The 20,345-nt window shown below is 39.4% G+C and overlaps 1 protein-coding gene across 1 annotated transcript in view; it reads left to right on the forward strand.

Annotated features, from left to right (window-relative positions):
• Positions 1-20,345, forward strand: part of PRLR (prolactin receptor) — a 186,931-nt gene that overhangs the window by 60,099 nt on the left and 106,487 nt on the right. The gene's annotated exons all lie outside the window — the stretch shown is intronic.

Below are 20,345 nucleotides of genomic sequence, written 5' to 3' on the forward strand. Positions count from 1 at the left end.
AGTCCCAGGTTTCTCCTCTCCTGGAATGTGAATTCCATGTTCACCAGCAGAATTCAGTTCTGCTGAAATACTCATGGAGCGGTATTGTTTCAATTTCTCAACCTTTTCAACCATATATTCATAAAGGTCTTATAAGACAAATAAGACTATCTCCTGTGTATAATTCTTTCAGTAAATACTTCACATATTCTTCCATAAGAATTAGCCGTTTCTGTAAACTCTGGAGCTACCCCAAGGTAAGATCGTACTACTGTAAATAAGCCTGAATCACTAAATTCCAAAGGTCAATGGGTTACCCAGGCATTATTTGCTCATGACCTAAAAAGATAAGCCCATAGAAATAAATTGGCTTGAACAGAACCATCAGAAACCCCTTTCAACAGACATCTGAAATGAAATAGGTGGTTCTAATTCCTGAGAACACCTAAAGAAACTTTGTGCAAAAGAAGAAATCATTATTTCCATTCAACAGCAATTTTTGAATGGTGTAACTTGATATTTCCTTGCCTATTGGTACAATGCAGAGAAACTGTTCAAAGGTGAGCCATTTGGTAAAGAACGACAGAGTTAATCGGAGAGTCCCTGTTATGCAGCTATATGGAATGCAGGTGTTCACTGTTGGTGTTTTTACCCGCTTTGAGTTCTTGTTTGTTTTTGTTCCTATAGCAGGATGCTGCAGTGGTTTGGGCAGGGCAAAGTGGTGGTTGATGGAAGAGCAGAACACCTGGGAAAGTCATCCAGAGTAATTTTTGATCCCATGAAAAGACCAACGGAATTCTCCTTGAGTCTCTAAGTCTTCACATTGTAGAACTGCTTAGGTAAAAACTAATTCAGGAAATGTGCAGTTATAAAACTTGAATAAGTCACCCATTAACTGACATTTTAAATGTAAATGTACTCAGGGGCCTCTTTATTTCCCTCTCGTTTATAAGTGGACCATCCTCAACACAGAGACCCAAACCAGAAATCTAGGAATCATCTTTGATTACTCTCTTTCAATCTTATCAAATATTATTAGCAAATCTTATCTTTGTCCCTGAAATATATCTCAAGTCTCACCTGTCCTCACCAGTTCCACTGCTACCATTCTAATCCTGGCATCAACTCTGAATTGGACTGAGTCCTCCAGCAGCCTTGTTCCACTGCTTCAATTTTTTTTCATTCTCTCTCTCCACTCCATTGTACTCACAGTTGCCAAAATAATATTTTAAAATCTGTGCCACTAATTTAAACCCTTGTGGCTTTTCAGTGTACTTAGAAGAAAATCCAGACTTGTAGACCCCAACGCATCCAGCCCCTACCTGCCTCCCCAGTCTTATACCAGACTCCATTTCTCATATACTGCTGCCATGCTTGTCTCTTCAGCATCTCAAGCAATCGAAGTGCTTTCTTGATTTGGGACTTTTTGTGTTTGCTATTTTCATTGCCTGGAATGCCTTTTCTGAGAATCTCAAGCAGCTGACTCCTCTGCAGTTTTTCTGTATAAGCTTTACATGGTTCATATTCAGAGATCCCTTCCCTGAGCACCCTTAGTAAACTGTTCTTGGATTCATTGGGTATTACTGGAACTTAACGCTGTCTATAATTATTATGTTTGTCATCAGGTTTACTTGTTTCTTGCCTGTGTCCTCCACTAGATTTTAAGCCCCACATATCAGCTAATTGGTTGTATAAGTTTCCATTCTTTATATAGTCTTTGAATAGTAATCATGTACTTAGTAAAGCCACTAAGGCAAGTGGCCAAGGAGACGTGGACAGTTATTTATATCCAATCCAATTTGAAGAATTATTCCAAGCAAAAATGACATGACTGACTGCTTAAAATAGCTAAAAATTTATCTAGTTCTATCTCAAACCTCAGCTTCAATAAGCAGGCTTTCAACCACATGTTTTCAGTATATGAATTGCCAGAGCTCCCTACCAACTAGTCACGTAGTGTGTCTACCATAATCTGGTACCTTTATTTGGGTTGCATTTCATCAGCAGCCAAGTCCATCTATTTGTCACAGTGTCTCTAGTACAGTGCTTCTACATAGTCAGCAATCCACTGATAAGCAAGTGAATACTTGATACCTGCATGCAAGTATTATCAAGTGAATACTTGATACCTGCTTGCATGAATAAATGAACTTCTCAGGAACGCCAGGGCCAGAGAAAGTTGATGTTTAAAAAGTTAGAAAATGTTGACACTTGAGAAGGATTAAGAAATTAACATACACCTTCTTTAAATTTATAATTGAAATCTATTATTCAATTTACATGTATAATTTCAGCAATACATATACTTCCTTTAGTCAAATACATCTCCCCGTAGCACTTAACCATCTTAACCATGTCTCTTACCCTTTGCCTTCCAAATTCCGCTCTGATAATACCATCAGTGAATAGAAATTTAAAAAGCCACCGTCCTCACTCCTTCTACTCATGTTCTAATGTAAGCCTTTCTTTCATGCAGCCTAAATGCACAGTTCACTTGTCATTATCTCACATCCTAGCTGCTCCTCAGGAAGTGGCATTCCTCTGGATTTGCTGAGTCCTAATGTTCAGGCAAAGTAAATCCCACATCATTCTGGCAGGCTTTTAGGAAGACTCAGGGCCTTGTTGTCTGCTAGTGCAAATGACAGCAATGTGTGGTAGGACATCCTCCTTAGTTCAGTGAAGAGCCAGGTCCTTGTCACACGGCCATGAAAAATTAGGTTCACAGATGATTTCAAGGGGGGAGAAGAATGGAATTTATTGGGAAAAAGGGGGGGAAATTAGAAACAGGGACCCTCTGCAAAGCCAGAGTCCCTGCTGGAGCACTTCCCACCTCACAGATTGAATCCCAGGTACCACCCAGGAAGAGGAGGGGCCAGACTCCTCCCTGCTGCAAGCAGAGCAAACTTCTGTGGCTCCACCCCAGTGTGTATTCCTCCAGTGTGCAAGTCAGTTGGAGTTTTCTGGGGACCCCTTCCCATCTGGCTGTCTCAAAAGGACACCCAGTTGCAGAGGCATGTGTGATTCAACAAGATCCACTGGCAGAAAATAGAGGCAGATTAACTCAAGGAGTCCATTGGAATATATCAACATACTCCCCTTCCACTCACAAGGCAACGATTTTTAAAACAGTGAATCATTTTACTTACAGGGGGTCACAATGGGGACAGGATAGAGGAAACTGCCAGGGAGACACAGGGATGAGGCATGTGGAGACGCAGACCTTGGATCCAGTTCTGCAGCCAGTGTGCTGCTGCTCACTCAGGCCTGTTGCTCCCCTCCAGAGCCTCCCTTTCTTCATCTGGTGTATGAAACAACTGGACCAGCTTATCTCTGAGATCCCGCTCAGCTCTGACCCTCTTTGGTTGGAGAAGCCTTGCATTCTGAGACTGCAGTCCCAAGTAGCAATCTCTTCGGAGGGCATGTACGTGATTACGTACTTAGTGTGCTCACATGTTTCATAAAAATCCAGTAAAATTCATTGTTATGCTACTTTTGTATTTCTGCTTATTTTGAATGGAAAATCCTTATACATATTTCCTCAAAATATGGATTAAAAGTATACAAAATACACAGTAGAGGTCAAGAAACTCCTTTGGGTAGAAAGAATGTGAAGCCCTATGAATCTGAGCTACTCAAACTTTGTGGTTTGTTTTTGGAGCCAGTCTTGAATATAAAATATTTTTTGATCTAGCAGAAAGGTAAAATCACATTGAAGTTTGCAAAATAGTAATGCTAAGATAGATAGATTTTCTTGTGTGCCACACTTATGTTGTAACCAGAACTTAAATCACCGTAATCATTGACAAGCCTTTTGTTACTGGAAAGGATAAGGGTTGGCAGGTCTTGTGACAAATGTTAGAATTAAATGCCCAGAATTTTTCTTGATGCACAGGACTCACTAGAAAAGTGGCAGCTATTTATTGTGACTGTGTATCACGTCCATGGATGAACATAATTAAGTGCTAAATCCATAGCAGCTCAAGTTTTTTAAAGCCTTGGAAAATTGGCTTTAAAAAGTATCACCTGACAAACCTCAAGCTTTTTCTGCCTCACAAGACTTTTGGAAAAGAACTAGGGTCGACAGTGTTTTAAGGTTCACAAGGAAAAGAATCTAATACTTCGACAGTGTTTTAAGGTTCACAAGGAAAAGAATCTAATACTTGCAAAATTATCTTCTGTGCAAGTTTTATTTTCCAACATGAATCTGGGCTGCCAAGCATGCTGGCTGTAGCCAGATCTTCATTAGCGTAGCCAAGAGGGCAGTCGGGGCAGTTATCCAGATAATGCAAGCCAGCACTACCCTCTGAGAAAACAAAAAGTAACTTCCCTGATGAAGCAAGGAACCTCACCGATTAGTCCAGATTAATGCATCCCCTGTGACTGGCACCATGATCAGATATTTTCAAGACAAAGCACTTGGCAAGTTGGAATCCATTCATCTGGGTCCTTTGATTTTTTGAATTCACTTTGCTTCTGTGATTATGGCCGCAGTTTTGAAAATAAAGTCATGTGGATAGAGTTGTGATTTTTAGGGATCGGGATGTCTCATGAAACAGCGATGCTGTTTTCTTTTGTAGAACAAAGATCCTGCCTAGGCCTCTTACCTAGCATTAATCTTTGGTCATGATAAATGTGCTCCCAACCATCCAACCTATCCCTTTGCAACCAGGATTTTGTGAGATCAAATAATTTTTAGAGTTGAAATGAAGTTACCAGCTCTAAAGTAAGGTACAACAGGAGGGAAGTAAGGCCCAAAAAGAATTAAATCACTTTCCAGGGTTGCGCAGGTAGCTGGGAATGAAGCCAGGATGACAACTCTACTTGCTCTTTCATTGTGTCTTATGCTTCTCTGATGTCTTCCAAGGGATAGCAATATAATCAATAGTCTTGGAAGAAAGATCTTTGTAGAGAAAGGGTCAGCAGATTATGTTCATAATTGACTCGATAGAAGTAGTTTTGCTTTTGCAGGTTAAATGGCCTCTATAAAATGTAACTACCCAGTGGGTTCTTCCTGCCCACTGCACAAAGACCACAGCACTACAGTAAAGAGTTTAATTGACACAAGACCAGCCAGGCCATGTGAAAGACAGAGTTATTACTTAAGTCAGTCTTATCGAAGGCTTGTGGGCCAGCGGTTTTTCAAAGACAGTTTGGGGGAAGAGGTGGGGGTGGCTAGGAAATGGGTGCTTTCCGCTGATTGGTTGAAGCGGAGAAGAAATCATAAAGGGTCAAAGCTGTCCTCAAGCTGATTCACTTATAGGTGGGGCCCTAAGGGTGATTTGGCAGGTCCAGGTGAAGCCATCTGGTACAAGTGGAGCCATCCATGTCAGACATGCAAAAAAACAGAAAAGATACCTCAAAAGGCCAATCTGCAATAGTGGTGTTATCTGCAGGAGTAATTGGGGAAGTTGCATATCTTGTGAGCAGCCTACACCTTAGCAGAATGCAGGCTCCACTCCTCCCCATAGCCCAGCAGTCTCTCATTAGCTTTACAAAGGTGGTTGACTTTTGGGGAGGGGCTATTATCATTTAAACTATAACCTAAAGGTCTTCCAAAGTTATCTTGGCCTCAGCCCAGGGGTAATTAAGGCAGCTTGACCACTAAAGGTAAGAGCAGGGATGGCTAAATCAGATCTCCTTCACTGCCATAATTTTCTCACTGATACAATTTTTGCAAAGGCATTTTCACCCACTACCCAACTCTGTCATTGTAGCATGAAGGCAACCATAGATAGGAATAGGCATGGCTGTGTTCCAATAGAACTTTATGAATTAACACTGAAATGGAAATTTCACACAATTGTGACATGTCACAAAATATTTCATTTTCAATTGTTTTCAACTATTCAAAAATGTCAAAATCATTTTTACCTTGGTGGTGGACTGGATTTGGTCCAGAGCAGTTGTTTGCCTACCTCTGTTATAGAGTAACACATCTCAACCCATGAAAGAATTGATCCTGTACCCTGGGTAATGCTCTTCCTCTTTGGCTCCTTTCCACACCTCAGTCACTTTTCCTCTGCAGGAATGTTGTCACATGAGACTGTAAAATTGGGTCACTTTTATATTTCATCTCTAACATGCCTTGTTTAATAAAAGTCATTCTAGGTATGACTAAAGTCCCAGGGCTAACTTAGAAAAGGCCTGAAGAGAAGAATTCCTTCTGACAAATGCAGACTCAGCCATGAATGCCAGCGATACTGTCCCAAGTATTGGTGGCTTGGGTTGCGGTTGATAACAGAGGGCAAAAGAAAGTATAAATTTTGCTTCTTAACATAGCTTTGGTGGAAAATACAGAAAGTGCCCCAAAACTCCATGCTAACATCATGAACTAAACTGTTACAATGAAAGGAATTACTTGAGTTTCTATGTAAACAACTGCCTCAAGGAATTTGCCACATTCCTTGGGTCTGCCTGAGCTCTGGTGGCCCACTGCTTGGACAGGCCTGGTTTGTTTGCTAACTTAACATGTTTGCTTAACGGCCAAACATTCCCTTGAAATTCAAGGACTTTTCCTGCTGACACTGTTTATTTGCATCAGTAGCGTGGAGGGCTCTCTGGTGACACTAGATTTTTCTGGGTTATAAGCAGATGCAGGTCTGTAGTTTTTCTGACTTTGATGGGGGCAATGGGTCTAAGCCAAGAGGAAAATGGTTTTTTCTTTTTCATTTTTTTTCCTGTCTTGACTGTAGTACCCTCAGAAGGAAAGGGAGAGCCATAATGGTTCTCTGGAGGCCGAGAGAAGACTGAAGGATGCCAAAAATTGTCACAGTGGTGACTTTTGGCTGAAGCCAGTGCAGAATGAAGGGCTATGAGTGGGTCACTAGAACTGTAATCCAGATCCCTTCCATGAGGTCAGGAACCCTGACTCATATTGCTTTTTCCATACTGTAGAACATGACACCCCACTCAATCACTTGTGCTGGTTCATTGTTACCTGTTATAGTAGTCATTGCTATCAAGACTTTTTGGTTGTAACTGTCAGAAACCTAACTCAAACAGACCTAATCAAAAAAAATAAATAAATAAATAAAATTATCTCAAAAGTCTGAACTACGGATTGATCTTCAGATATAATTACATGCAGTGTTCAAGCAGTAGCTATGATCTCTCCTTCCCTTCCTCTCTCTCTTTTCTCTGCTTTCATCTGTGTTAACTTCCTGCTCTGACAAGCTTTCTCCATGTGAAATGAAATATGGGCTACATAGAGTTTCCATAAAGGAAAACTTTGAAGGACTGTCTACAGGAAAAGAACAGCCTGCTATTGATGTATCTAGGGACAGAACCCTCAGGCAGGACAATAGCTTCCTCAAGTCTTGTAACTATACTCTTTTTCCCAGGATATCTCACCGCATCTTTAATTTAGCTCCTAATTCAAAGCCAAGCTCATTGACTGTTTCAAGCTCTGGACCATGAGCTTAGCTCTGAATTAGGAGCTAAATTAAAGATGCAATGAGACATCCTGGGAGAAAGAGTATAGTCATAAGACTTGAGGAAGCTTTAGTGAAAAGCAGACCCACCCAGCATGTGTAATTCCTCCATGAGGTTTCATCCCTCACAGTCTGCATGTCTTGCAAGGGGCTCAGGGCCACAGGGGCAAGAGCTCTTGGTACTCAGAATGTTGCCTAGAAGTTTGGAGAAGAGAGATCCCTTCCAACCTAGGTCAAAAGGCAGAACTGGTAAAGGACTTGCAGACATGATAACTTTGAGCACAATAGCTGAGAGAGCAATCCATGGAAGTCATTTGAGGAAGAGCATTGTAGACAGCAGGAATAGCAAGTTCATAAGCCCTGACCTCAGGAACCTTCCCAGTACATTCAGGAGCATCAAGGAGACCATACTGGCCAAATGGCACAAGTGTAAGGAAAGTGTCGGTAGGAGGTGGTTTCAGAGGGATGCCTGGAGGCCAGATCTTAGAGAGACTTGTAGGTCATTGTATAACTTTGAATGAGATGGTAAGCACTTTTGAACAGAGAAGTGATTTGATTTAACTTATGTTCTAAAAGAAGTATACTGGCTCCTATGTTAAAAATAAGCTGAAGGGCAAAGAGAGAGGCAGGGAGACCCATTGGGAGGCTAACGCAGACATTTATCCAGGCAAATATCACTTAGATCTCGGTGGTGCAAGTAAGGAAAATGAGAGGAAATTGCATGTTTAAAACTCACATTTAAAGATAGAGTCAACAGGATTCACCATTGGATTGGATTGGAGTAAATGAGAGAGAGAGGGAAATCAAGGATGATTCAAAGTTGGTTTTTTTGTTTGTTTGTTTGTTTGTTTGTTTGATCTTGAGCAACTGGAGAGATGGAGACAACATTTTAACTTACTTTGTTCTTTGGTAACATGGCAGTAAACATAATTATAAACTGTATTATGGGTGGCAATCAAAATAAGCACCTGGATGATTTGAAATATGGTAAAAAAAACAAAAAAAAAAACAAAAACAAAGTAAGGAAGATGAATTTGTATTGTTCTGCCCATGCCCATACAAGCAATCTGTAAAACTGTGTATTTATATATTTTTCAGTCACTAATATTTACAGCTGGAGAGAACTGTTTGTGAAATCATGAATTATCTTTTGTTTGAATTTTATTTTATTAATGAGCTAGAAGAATCTTTGTAAGCCATTGTACCTTTTTTCTAAAGGTAAGAACCTAAAATTATCATGTTGCAGTGGAATAAGCCCTGGTTCTAGTTTCAAGCTCTGGGAGTGACTCTTGTTAGCTTTGGAATCTCCAGCAACTCCTTTAATCCTTTGAATTCTCGATTTCTACATCTTAAAGATGATGGCTGCCCATTTCATCAACTGTGAAACAGCATCCAAGTTCCAGGTATCATTACAAATATTTGGTTTTACAAGGGCGTTATAATTCATACCTTTATTCATTGTTCTTCCTTGCTACCAATAGTTGATGGGTTTTTTTATCTGTGGCTTATGTGATCAAAGAGGTGAAGCCAGTTAGTTCAATTGGTTATATTCTGAAATTAATGAGTGCTCTTTTTGCATGTGCATACAAATTAACTTCCTTCTGTTTCTTGGCCACATACCTCACCTCAGCTTCACAAATGAGTAGAATTGATTACAACATGAATTAGACGAGAGAGCATAGATCCATCACTGTTATTGAGAAAGCAGTTCAGAAAACAAGCATTCCTGTTGGTCGTCAGTAACATTTTTTTGATAAAAGCTGTGAATGTATATTTATTCATATTATTTAATATTTTTTATCTTCAGTTTTTATTTTAAGTTCGGGGTACATGTACAGAATTTGTTACACGTGCAGGTTTGTTACACAGGTAAACATGCGCCATGGTGGTTTGCTGCACAGATCCTCCCATCACCTAGGTATTAATCCCAGCATCCATTAACTATTCTTCCTGGTGCCCACCCTCCCCTGAATCCCCTCCCCCGACAGGCTCCAGTGTGTGTTGGTCCCTGCAGTGTGATCATGTGTTCTCATCATTCAGCTCCCACTAATAAGTGAGAACACGTAGTGTTTGGTTTTCTGTTCCTGCATTAATTTGCTGAGGATAATGGCTTTCAGCTCTATCCATGTCCCCGCAAAAGACATGATCTCATATTTTTTTTATGGCTGCATATTATTCCATGGTGTATATGTACTACATTTTCTTTATCCAGTCTATTATTAATGGGCATTTGGGTTGATTCCATGTGTTTGCTACTGTGAATAGTGCTGCAATAAACATATGTATGCATGTATCTTTATAATAGAATGATTTATATTCCTTTGGGTATATACTTGGTGAGGGAATTGCTGAATCAAGTAGTATTTCTGCCTCTGGGTCTTTGAGGAATTGCCACACTGTCTTCCATAGTGGTTGAACTAATTTACACTCCCACCAACAGCATAGAAGCGTTCCTTTTTCTCTGCAACCTCACCAGAATCAGTAAGATTTCTTCATATATGAAGGACTTGACATCAGATCCTTTATGATGATCGTAAATACATAAATAGATAAGTTAAAAAATAGGAAGGACAGTGTGATACTAAGTAACTACAAAATTAGAAATGTGTCAAAAAGTATTTAGGCACTAAAATGGTTGAGAGATCATTTTCAGAGCCTCCAAGAGTTTCTATACCTTGAATTATTTGAGCATCCAGTGCAAGCTTGCAGAGTCCTTGCTTCCTCAAATATAAAACAAGAAGTTAGATACCTTTACTTCTCAGAGGACTTTGAGCTTGACAGTTCTATAATTCTATGAGTTTTCTACCTAGAAACTATTCCTTTCATTCAGTTAGGAAATATATTTACGTATATTTTATTTAATCTTAAACTTTGGAATCCCATTTTGGTAAGCTGCAGTTATTTGAAGGTGTTGACATATCCTCTGGGATCTGAGAAAATTATTATCAACACCAATTAAAGGAATCATCTATTTTGTGCAATTGGTTTTGAAATCCATCCAGTGGGCTCTTTCTGGAGGCAAGGATCCCGGTTACTAACAGACTTTGCTGCAAATAAGGCAACCTGGGATGACATTTGGGATTGGGATCCTTCTCAGACTTGACCAAATGGGCACCCATCATCTTTGGGTCTAGAAGACTGCACCGGCATAAGGCAGCTAACTTCCTGTAACCTTGCAGAAATAATAATGGTGTATGTGTGTGAGTGTGTGTGTGTGTGTATGTGTGTGTGTACAATGCTGGGGAACAGTTGGCAGAGCGATGAGCAAGAAACGGCACTCACAAAAGCAGCACCCCAGCCTGAGCAAATGAAGAATTTCTTAGAAGGCAACACTAGCTGTGTGTGTGAATAATTGGCTTGCAAATCACTTCCTCTGTTTGCTTGTTACATAATACCAATCATTTCAGTGTCAACTGACGAAAGCCCAGAAGGGAATTACCACTTACCAGCCAGTTTTACATATGGCTTTTGTGAGGAATAAGGCCTCAAAGTTGAGGGTCTAAATCTTTGGCCCACAGACCTGGACAGGCAGATTTCAAGCTGATCATTTCATATCTTTTGAGAGAGACAATCTCAGATGAATTGGCCTGGGGGGCAACATGAGAAGGCAAGATAAAAGAACATTGTAAAGCCTTCACCTAGAATCCAAATTGTAGTTCTCTCAGCAAGTTATCAAGAAGCAAATTAGCTGCTAGATTTTGTAATCCAAAGATTATTTAATCTGTTTAACTTTGTGTTGGAAGGATTGCTACCAATCATCTCTTTTATTAAAATATAAAAATGATAGCCATCCTTTCTTAAGTGCTCATGATACACCAGACACTTTGTATACATGATTTGTCTTATTCAGAATAACCCTGAAGGATCGATATTATTGTCTCCATATCAAAGAGAAGGAAACTGAGGCATACAAAAGTTATTTGCTCAAGGTCAAACAGCATGGTAACAGAGGAACTGCAATTTCATTCCAGGTCTTACAGATACCAAGTTCCACGCCTGCCAGCTTGTACCTGTTAAGTCATGTGATACTTAGGAAATGTACACATCACCCCAGTGCAGGGGCCTTTATCCACTTCTTTTCATTTTGCCTGGCTTGTTGCTGTGAGTGAGAAATAAATGACATGAAATGATCATGTATATCACTGTCTTCAGAGGATGGTTAGTTCCTTGCTCTGGATTGTTTTTCTCTTTTGTTAGATATTTATTTTGACTTCTCTGCAAACTAAAAATGTGCATGCTCTATTTTCTCTAGAGTACATAACTCCCAATATATTATGAAGAATGAAACTGGCCTACAAAGTTTAATTAAGAAGTGGTGAACTACAGCTTACTCAGTCAATACTTATACTAGTGTGGGTTCATGGTGTCCATCTGTCTTCAGAGGTGTAGAACCCTGAAAGTCAGCTAATTAATCACTATTATTGTTGTGTACAATATTGGCAGTCTTCTTCTATGTTAAATTTTTTTGTGATAATTTGAAGATGGGAGGGGGCAATATTTACTAAGTCTCTCAACCTACGTGGCCATATCTGAAACCTACATATAATGTAGTAATAGCTTAGACACCACCTATTTCTGAAACATCAATCGTCCCACAATATAAGCCTCCCAGTTTTATTTATGCATTTTATCATGTATAAATATCTTTTAATGTACCATTTATTTCCTTGAGGGTCAGTTATTTGTAGCATAAATCTTGCCTGGATAAAATAAGTAAAAAAGCTTACAAAAGCTTACATACATAAATGAGACAGTGGGAATGTGGTTTATAGTTAAGGAGAATGGATCATGCAGATTATACCTGCATAACTTCCCTAGAAGGTTGGTACCAAATAAGACATTAACACCAAAACACTGAAAATAGTATTTTTCATCTTACTTTGTTATGTACATTTTGTGAGTTTCTGAAAAACACCTTTCTATTAGGATGGGATAAATTATGGTGCGGTAACAAACCAACCCCACCAGTTTGTTCCGGTCAACTAGTTGCTTTATAACAAACCACCCCAAAATTTGTTTAAAACAGCTATCATTTGATTGTGCTCACAAGTTCTGTGAGTTGGGAAATAAGACACAACACAGTGGTCTTATGTCTGCTGTGTAATGTCTGGATTCTCAGCCGTGAACACTCAAAAGGTTTGGGAACTGAAATCAGCTGGAGGCTTCCTTATTCATATGTTTGGTGCCTGGCTGGGAGGACTCAGATTAGCTGGGGCTCTTGACAAAATCACCTATATATGAACCCTTTCAGGGGCCTGGGCTCTATGGTGGCTGGGTTCTGAGAGGCAGCATGCACAGAACAAGAATTCCAAGACAACGGATACTCTAAGAGAAGCTACTTGGCCTTTTCTGATCTAGTCTTGGCAGTCACGCAGCATCACTTTTGCCACCCTGATCCAAGGGGAAGAGGAGACAGACTCCACCTGTGGATGGGAGAGTGTCAAATTCACACAGAAGTTGTATGCAAGCTATTCTTGGTCATCTTGCTCATCTATGAAATATACCCTCCTCCATGCATTGACTTACAACAGCAAGGGTTTATTTCTTGTTCAAAATCTGCTGTGAATCTAGGCAATTCTCCAGAGCAGCTGTTCTTTTGTTGCCTTAGCAATCCAAGCTGCTGCTTCCATCTTACAGCTTTTCCATATCAACTCATGATTCCACAACCATTGCTGCGAGGTAGGAGTAGTGTGGAGGATCACACACTACTCTTAGAAACCACCAGTTGGAAGGGACTTAAATCACTCCTGCTTACATTTTATGGCTCACATAGCCATGTCCAAATTCAGTAGAGCAAGCATGGCCCTCCTGTGTATCCAGAAGGGAAGGAGAGCTAGAAATATTGGTAAATAGCAATATTGTTTACCATAGCCTCAGAGATATTGCCTCATGGTGAAACCGTTCCCCTCAATGCTGATTTTTGCCCTTTATCAAATCAGTATATTCATTCCTTCATCCATCCAACAAAGAGGTTTTATATGCCTACTATGAGCAACAGTCAGTAGCTTGCTCCTGGAGGGAATGCAGCTGCTCCCCGCCAAAACAACATATAATTTACTCTAGAAATCTAAAATTTCAGATACTTTGTCATGGATTATTGTGGAGAGAAAATGTCTCTTTCAGCTCCTACTTTGTCCTGTCCCCTCCAAGTGATGTGAAATAAGATTTTTTTTTCCTATGCTTACCTCCTATGGGCCCATTTTATGGTTTTCATGCACTACCGTCGGTCAAATATTTATCATATATCTTTCAATATCTTTCCAATATTTATCGTATATCTTTCAATATGTTTCCAATATTTATCGTATATCTTTCCCTTTGTAGGCCTTAACTTTATGACCCACTATTCAGCATGCAGCTATATTTCCAGAAAATGTAGATGGTTTAATTCAATACTGCATGTCAATTAACTACCTTATAAATTAAATCATTTTCATCCATCTTAGAGTTATCATGCATAATTAGTCTGACAGCACAATTCTGTTTGTTGTTGTTTTAAAGGAAATTTAGATATCAAGGCTGCAAAGAATGCGTAAGTCTAGGCAGAAGGCTCTTATTTTTCAAAAGCAGAGCCCATCATTGCATTTCAACAATGACAAGAACAAAAACCATCAGGAGCTGTTTGGGGCCTGTTTGTGCTTTAGTTTTCAATTAGAAAAAAATGTGTTTCTTAATGGAAAACTGTAGAACAATCCTCACTCTGGTAAGAAAGAATAAAGAGAAAGAAGTGGGCTCTATGATAGACTGAAGCAAGAATACCACTTGTTTAAGACTAGGTAGTGGCCAGGCATGGTAGCTCATGCCTGTATTCCTAGCATGTTGGGAGGCCAAGGCGGGCGGATCACCTGAGGTCAGGCGTTCGAGACCAGTCTGACCAACATGGAGAAACCCCATCTCTACTAAAAATACAAAATTAGCCAGGCATGATGGCGCATGCCTGTAATCCCAGCTACTCGGGCGCAGTGGCTCACGCCTGTACTTGGGAGGCTGAGGCAGGAGAATCGCTTGAGCCCAGGAGGCAAAGTTTGTGGTGAGCCAAGATTGCACCATTGCACTCTAGCCTGGGCAACAAGAGTGAAACTCTATCTCAGAAAAAAACAAAACAAAACAAAAACAAAGCAAAACAAAAGACTAGGTAGTTATCTTCCTGGGTGGTTTTGGCTATGTAGAAAATCACTCTTACTCTTGATTAATTTCTGTACCAAGTCATGCTATGAAATATCCCACTGAAAAGGTCTAAATTATTGATGTCTTGGGTCAAGTTCTGACTTGAAGGCAAATAGTAGGAAATACAATGGCATTCATTGGAGGCACACAGTAGAAATATTGTAGTATCTTTAAGATGTGTTTAAATAAACAAGTAGATGATAAAACTATAAATTAGAGTCACTATGACTCTTTAGCAGAGACCCTTACCTTTTGAAGTGCACCTTAAAATGGCAATAACACTTATCAGAAATTGCAGAAGAAGCTCAGTTGTCTGCTACTCTATTGCAGTACCATATGTGAGAGCTGGATGAAAACTGGATATTTATAGAATTATTATCAAAGGTTTTAATTTGCTAAAACTATACAGCTTCCTTAGGTCTCCCAAACTAGGTCAACCAGTTAACCCTCAGATCTGGAGTACCACATTTGGCTGAGTCAGAAGAAATAAAGAAAGATGCTATCAAAACCACAAAGAAAACCGATAATAGACATTCTGATAACTTTAACTCCCACAATAGTAAATCTTGGGTCTTTTAAAGTTGGTCAGATGTACACAGAGCTGCATACTGATTACACTAAAATAGTTACTAAGCAACTCAACATTTTGATTTCCAAGAATTTCAGTTACATGATGGTAGATAAAGATTATGAACTTTATTTATTTGGTGCTTTGGAGTCCGAGGCACTATTTTACAGCCTGAAGCTATACTTCTCAAGGTCATCTTCTTGCAGTCTTCTAAAACTTAAGGGGGATCATCTGTCCTCAAAAATATAAGAAATTCTGTATATGTGTATTTTGTGTGTGTGTGTGTGTGTGTGTGTGTGTGTATATATGTATATGATATTTAAAATTCTGTGTCTATATACACTTCCACGACCCCTTAGAACTTACATGGTACCTGTAATTTGTTTCTTTTTTATACTTAAGTACAACTAATGTTAGTGTTACATTTAAAACTAGGAATTACCTTGTTTGCAATATCAAATTTTTGTAAAATATTGAGTTAAAAAAAGACTCTTAAAATCAAAATTTGAACTATTATAAATGGCTTCAAGGATCCTTTCTTTTCTAAGAGAAGGAAGGAATTAGGATTCCTTGTGTATGTACTTTGTACCAGGTACTCATCTACAGTTATTGAATCCTTGCAACAATCTTATCAGGTAAATGCTGTTATTCTTCTCTCACAGATGAAAAATCTAAATCTTCTCAAGATGAAAGCTTGTCCAAGTTGTTATGACCAACTAGTAGAAGAACTTGGATTCCACCTCAAATCTGTTCAGCATCAAAGCTCACTCTCTTCCATCCTTGCCCCTTCTCAGCTCACAGAGTAGCTTTCAGCAAACAGTGGCTATCTACCCCAGATAAAATTAAGCCTTTTATTTCTTCGGAGAGGGTAGAAACTGAAACTTCCACCCGCTTTATTGGCATCACACAGGCACGTAAATCACCAATTCTCAAAAACCCTGTACTCACAAGTTCAACCCAAATTGAATGGTTGGAATATTGTTGGTTTGTATGAAATAATTAACCCACATCTAAAAATTAATTATACAAAGTGAGGTGGAGATTGAAGCAGTTTTCTAGATAATTAAGGCAAAAATAACTGCAATTTTTTAAAAAGACAGTTTGAAATATTTACAAGGGTAGATTGCAGAATTATCCAACTTAAGGTAGTCATATTCAGGGAATTTAGCCAAAACACCTCTGAAGTTCATTGCCTTACAAATGAGTATAAAACTTAAACCTACGATTAATTCTCTGTTGTTTTTCTATCTGTATTATACATATAAATATATTTTACATACTGTCCTCCTGAGATTTCAAGAGCAATTTTCTTCTAATTCTACCATAGTGAATCCATGTCTACCCTGTGACAATCTTGTTCTCCATTTGATTGCATAAAAAATAACATATGAATTTGACAAATCTTTTTTTTTGTTTTTCTCTTTTGCTGCATATTCTCATCTATGCTTTTTGAGCACTAGAATATATCTGTCCATGTAAAAACCGAGGTCTTTCTTCTGAAAATTAATAGTACTTTGAATCTCTTCTATATTCTGGTTCTTTTAAATTGTGGTTGTTTTAAGTTTGCTTCTCTTGTTTTAGGATTTATTCCTTATTTTGAGTCCCTGATTTTTACAAAACATTTTTCTCAACTAATCCTGAGAACATTGGAGAATGACAGCTTTTAGCTATCATGAGTCCCTTTACCATTTGGCCTCCAGTTAAGCTCAGTCCCACACGACCTAAATTGTCTGATTATCAACTCCTACTTTAAGTGAAATGTGGTTGAATGAAATGAAAATGCAGTTCATTTCAACAAAGCAAGAAATTTGCTGTTTAAAATTGTGTTTGTATCATTCCTGAGATGGAAATATAGCAGACCCCTGTGAACCTGAGAAGGCATTTCATGCTTCCGGAAATGAGGGGAGAAGTGGCAATGATGTTGCTCATGAACAATTGGAAGCAATACTAGAGTACACAGCAAATCTCGGGGAAATTTGAGTGATACAGTAACTGGCCTCACAAAAGTGGGTCTCCCGGGAACAGGACCAATCACAGACATGACCAATCACTTTCCCAACTGTGGCCGTTATCCCACTACTATTGCATTAAATCTTTGCTGTCCTTTCTAGCTGGGTTGATATTTAAGAAACTGTGAAACATAAAATTGTATGAGCAGTTACCTATGGTAGGACAAAAGGGACTGACCTCTACCGGCTTGGTAGATGGGATAATTCTGGGGAGAGTGGAGCTCATTTCAGCATCCTACTCTCCTCCTCAATGCCCTTTCCCATTCTTGGCCCTAGAGTTTAGATAGGAGTAGGGTGTGTGTGTGTATGTGTGTGTGTGTGTGTGTGGTGTGTGTGTGTGTGTGTGTGTTTGGTGAAGGGGGTAGATTCCTGTTCCCAACCCAGTTGGATAGCTCCACTTCCATCTTCCTTGCATCTTCTCCAACTCATTTGCAAAAGAATGAAAGAAGCCTTGCTTCAAAAAGGTTTAGAGTGCTAAATAAGAGCACAAACTGGATTTTCTGAAAACTGACCTGATTGCCTGGCTAATTAAACAGTCACTCCAGCAAAAGCATTTGTCTCCGAAAAGTACTGAGGTTGTCTTTCATCGCTCTACATCTAGACCTTCTGAGACCTCCATCCTCTCCTGCAGAGAGAGGAATTAAGTCTCCACATTTCTAAACCACTGACAGTCTGTGGGGTGCCCCACTGTGTTCCTGACTTCCTATTCTCAGGAGGAGTTATAACAATGACAATGATGCACGCATGAGGAAGACATGGAGGTGATCCCCAGTCCTCAGTTAGGAAATAAGGCAGCCACCCATGTACTGAACACAATAGTGCTTTGGAAAGAGCGCTGTTAAAGTGAGTCTCTTCTTAAAAGTGTAAAGGCCTTTGCGGGAGGAACTTAATCTCCGTGTGATAAAACAATGCACACATTACAGGGAGATGGATGTTATGAAGACAATAACTAAACCCAAGAATACACTTACAAACCTGCATTGCACTTAATTTATTTGGATGCCTGTTTCTTCCTACCCTATGAGCTCCTTGGGGCCATGAAATTCATTTGTTTTATCTATATACATTCTCTATGATATCCCCCACCTTCAGAGCTAGTGTAGTCCTTTCTAAATAGTTGTTACTAAATATGTCAAATCAAATGCCTACAAGGACTGGTTGGTAGAACCAGATTCTGGAAGTGACCAAGCAAGTCTAGCTTCATAAGAATGCCATCATCGTAGATTTGAGGGTCATGATGAAGTTGTACTAGGATTTATGGATGTTCTTTGTCAACCAGTTCACACCACCAGCAACTTAAGGAAATTGTGTTGTCTGTTGGAAACAGTTCTGCTTAAAGCAATTAGCAGGGACAATTAATTTGGAGGGAAGTCTCTCTTCACTCAACAGCATTCAAATACCCTTTGCATTAGCCATGTTTTGGAAAACTCCTATTGCTTGAGTCACTGATAGACAAATAGAAATGTAGACTGTTTTGTATGCTGTTTTATAAAGAAGTTTCTAACCAGAGAAGAAAGGTGTTATTTTGAAGTATTAAGCTCTAAGTTGTTCTTTCATTGTCAGTGAACATTTGTTGAGCTAGGCACATGGCAAAGTTTTAGAGATGCAAAGGTAAATTAAGACCCCTGCGTTAATTCTCATGTGGGCAAAGCAAGCACATTTTTTAAGTTGCAATACTGCAGCAATGGTGGTGTGTACATAGTAGGGCAAAAGCATAGAGAAAGCCATGGAAATGCTCAAGCCGAGCTCAAAGAGTCCTCTAATGTATGGCACGCCACAACAAAGACCTTCAAAGGGTGCATTTGGTAAGAAAAGGCAACCTCCAAAGAGTCATCCAATCCTAAGGTTCTGTAGAGTGGGGACTTCTTGCCTTAGCTGGAAAGGAAAGAAGTCATTTGGTGTGCAGTAGACATAAATTAGGGGCTGTCCACTTTTTCTTGCAATGATTCATCTAACGGAGGAGTAGAGTCTGGAGAGAAACATCTCTCTTCTTGTCTTCATTTTGTTCTCATTTTATTAAATCACCCACAGGACAACTGGATGCTCCAGCAATAGATAATAGAAAAAATAGACAGGTATTTCTGTGCAGTCAGAAAGCTCCTATGCCCTTTTCCAGCATAAAACGTTTATGAAAATCAATTTTCAGTGCCTGCTGAACCAGGCTGATGTGAGAACTAGCTTTCCACAGCTCATCGTATTCACTCCGGGATGATTTGACAGGGCTGATATTTTATCACAAATACAAAGGCGATGAGCACCATTCTCCTAATGTATTCATTACTTGTCTCACCACGCTGGTAAATAATATGCATATGGTAATTTGAGAGACACAGTGTTCCCATTGCTCTTTTCTATTCCCGGAACTCTGGCTGTCTTTTCTAAATGCTACAAATCAAAGGCAAAGTTACCTCATGTGCTTGTAGTCCCAGCTACTCAAGAGACTGAGGCTCTAGACCAAGACTTGAAGTTCAGCATGAGCAACACGGTGAGACCCTATGTCTTTAAAAAAATTCCCTAAAAATTTGGCCAGGTGTGGTGGCCCACGCCTGTAATTGGAGGAACATTGGGAGGCTGAGGTGGGCAGATCACTTGAGGCCAGGAGTTTGAGACCATCCTGGCCAACATGGCTAAACCCTGTCTCTACTAAAAATAAAAAAAAAAACAATTTAGCCAGGCATGGTGGTGTGCACCTGTAATTCCAGCTACTTGGGAGGCTGAGGCATAAGAATCGCTTGAACCTGGGAGGTGGAGGGTGCAGTGAGCCGAGATTGTGCCATTGCACTCCAGTCTGGGTGACAGAGACTCTGTCTCAAAAAAATTAAATTTAAATTTAAAATAAAAAATTACTTAAAAATTTGATTTTACATTCCTCCTATTCTCACTTTCTGGTGCCCATACAACACATAAATTACATTCTTCTCTATGTTTACCTGCATCTCTAGGGAACACAGTCCCTTTCACTTGTTCTCTTACTATAGAATGTTCTACAATACCCCAATAAAGATTCATTCATTTGTTCATTTACAAATATCTATTAAGCACCTACTGTGTGTCAAGCACTATGCTAAATCTTAAGCATGAAACAAAAGAAAGAAGTATCTGATTCAGGGACTGGTTGTTTTGGGGTTTTTTTTTTTTTTTTTTTTATGTTTGTTGGTGAAAATCTGTGGCATCATACAAAGCAAAAAAGAA

This window comes from Mandrillus leucophaeus, unplaced genomic scaffold, assembly GCF_000951045.1.
Source record: "Mandrillus leucophaeus isolate KB7577 unplaced genomic scaffold, Mleu.le_1.0 Scaffold873, whole genome shotgun sequence".
In the NCBI taxonomy this organism is placed as follows: Eukaryota; Metazoa; Chordata; class Mammalia; order Primates; family Cercopithecidae; genus Mandrillus; species Mandrillus leucophaeus.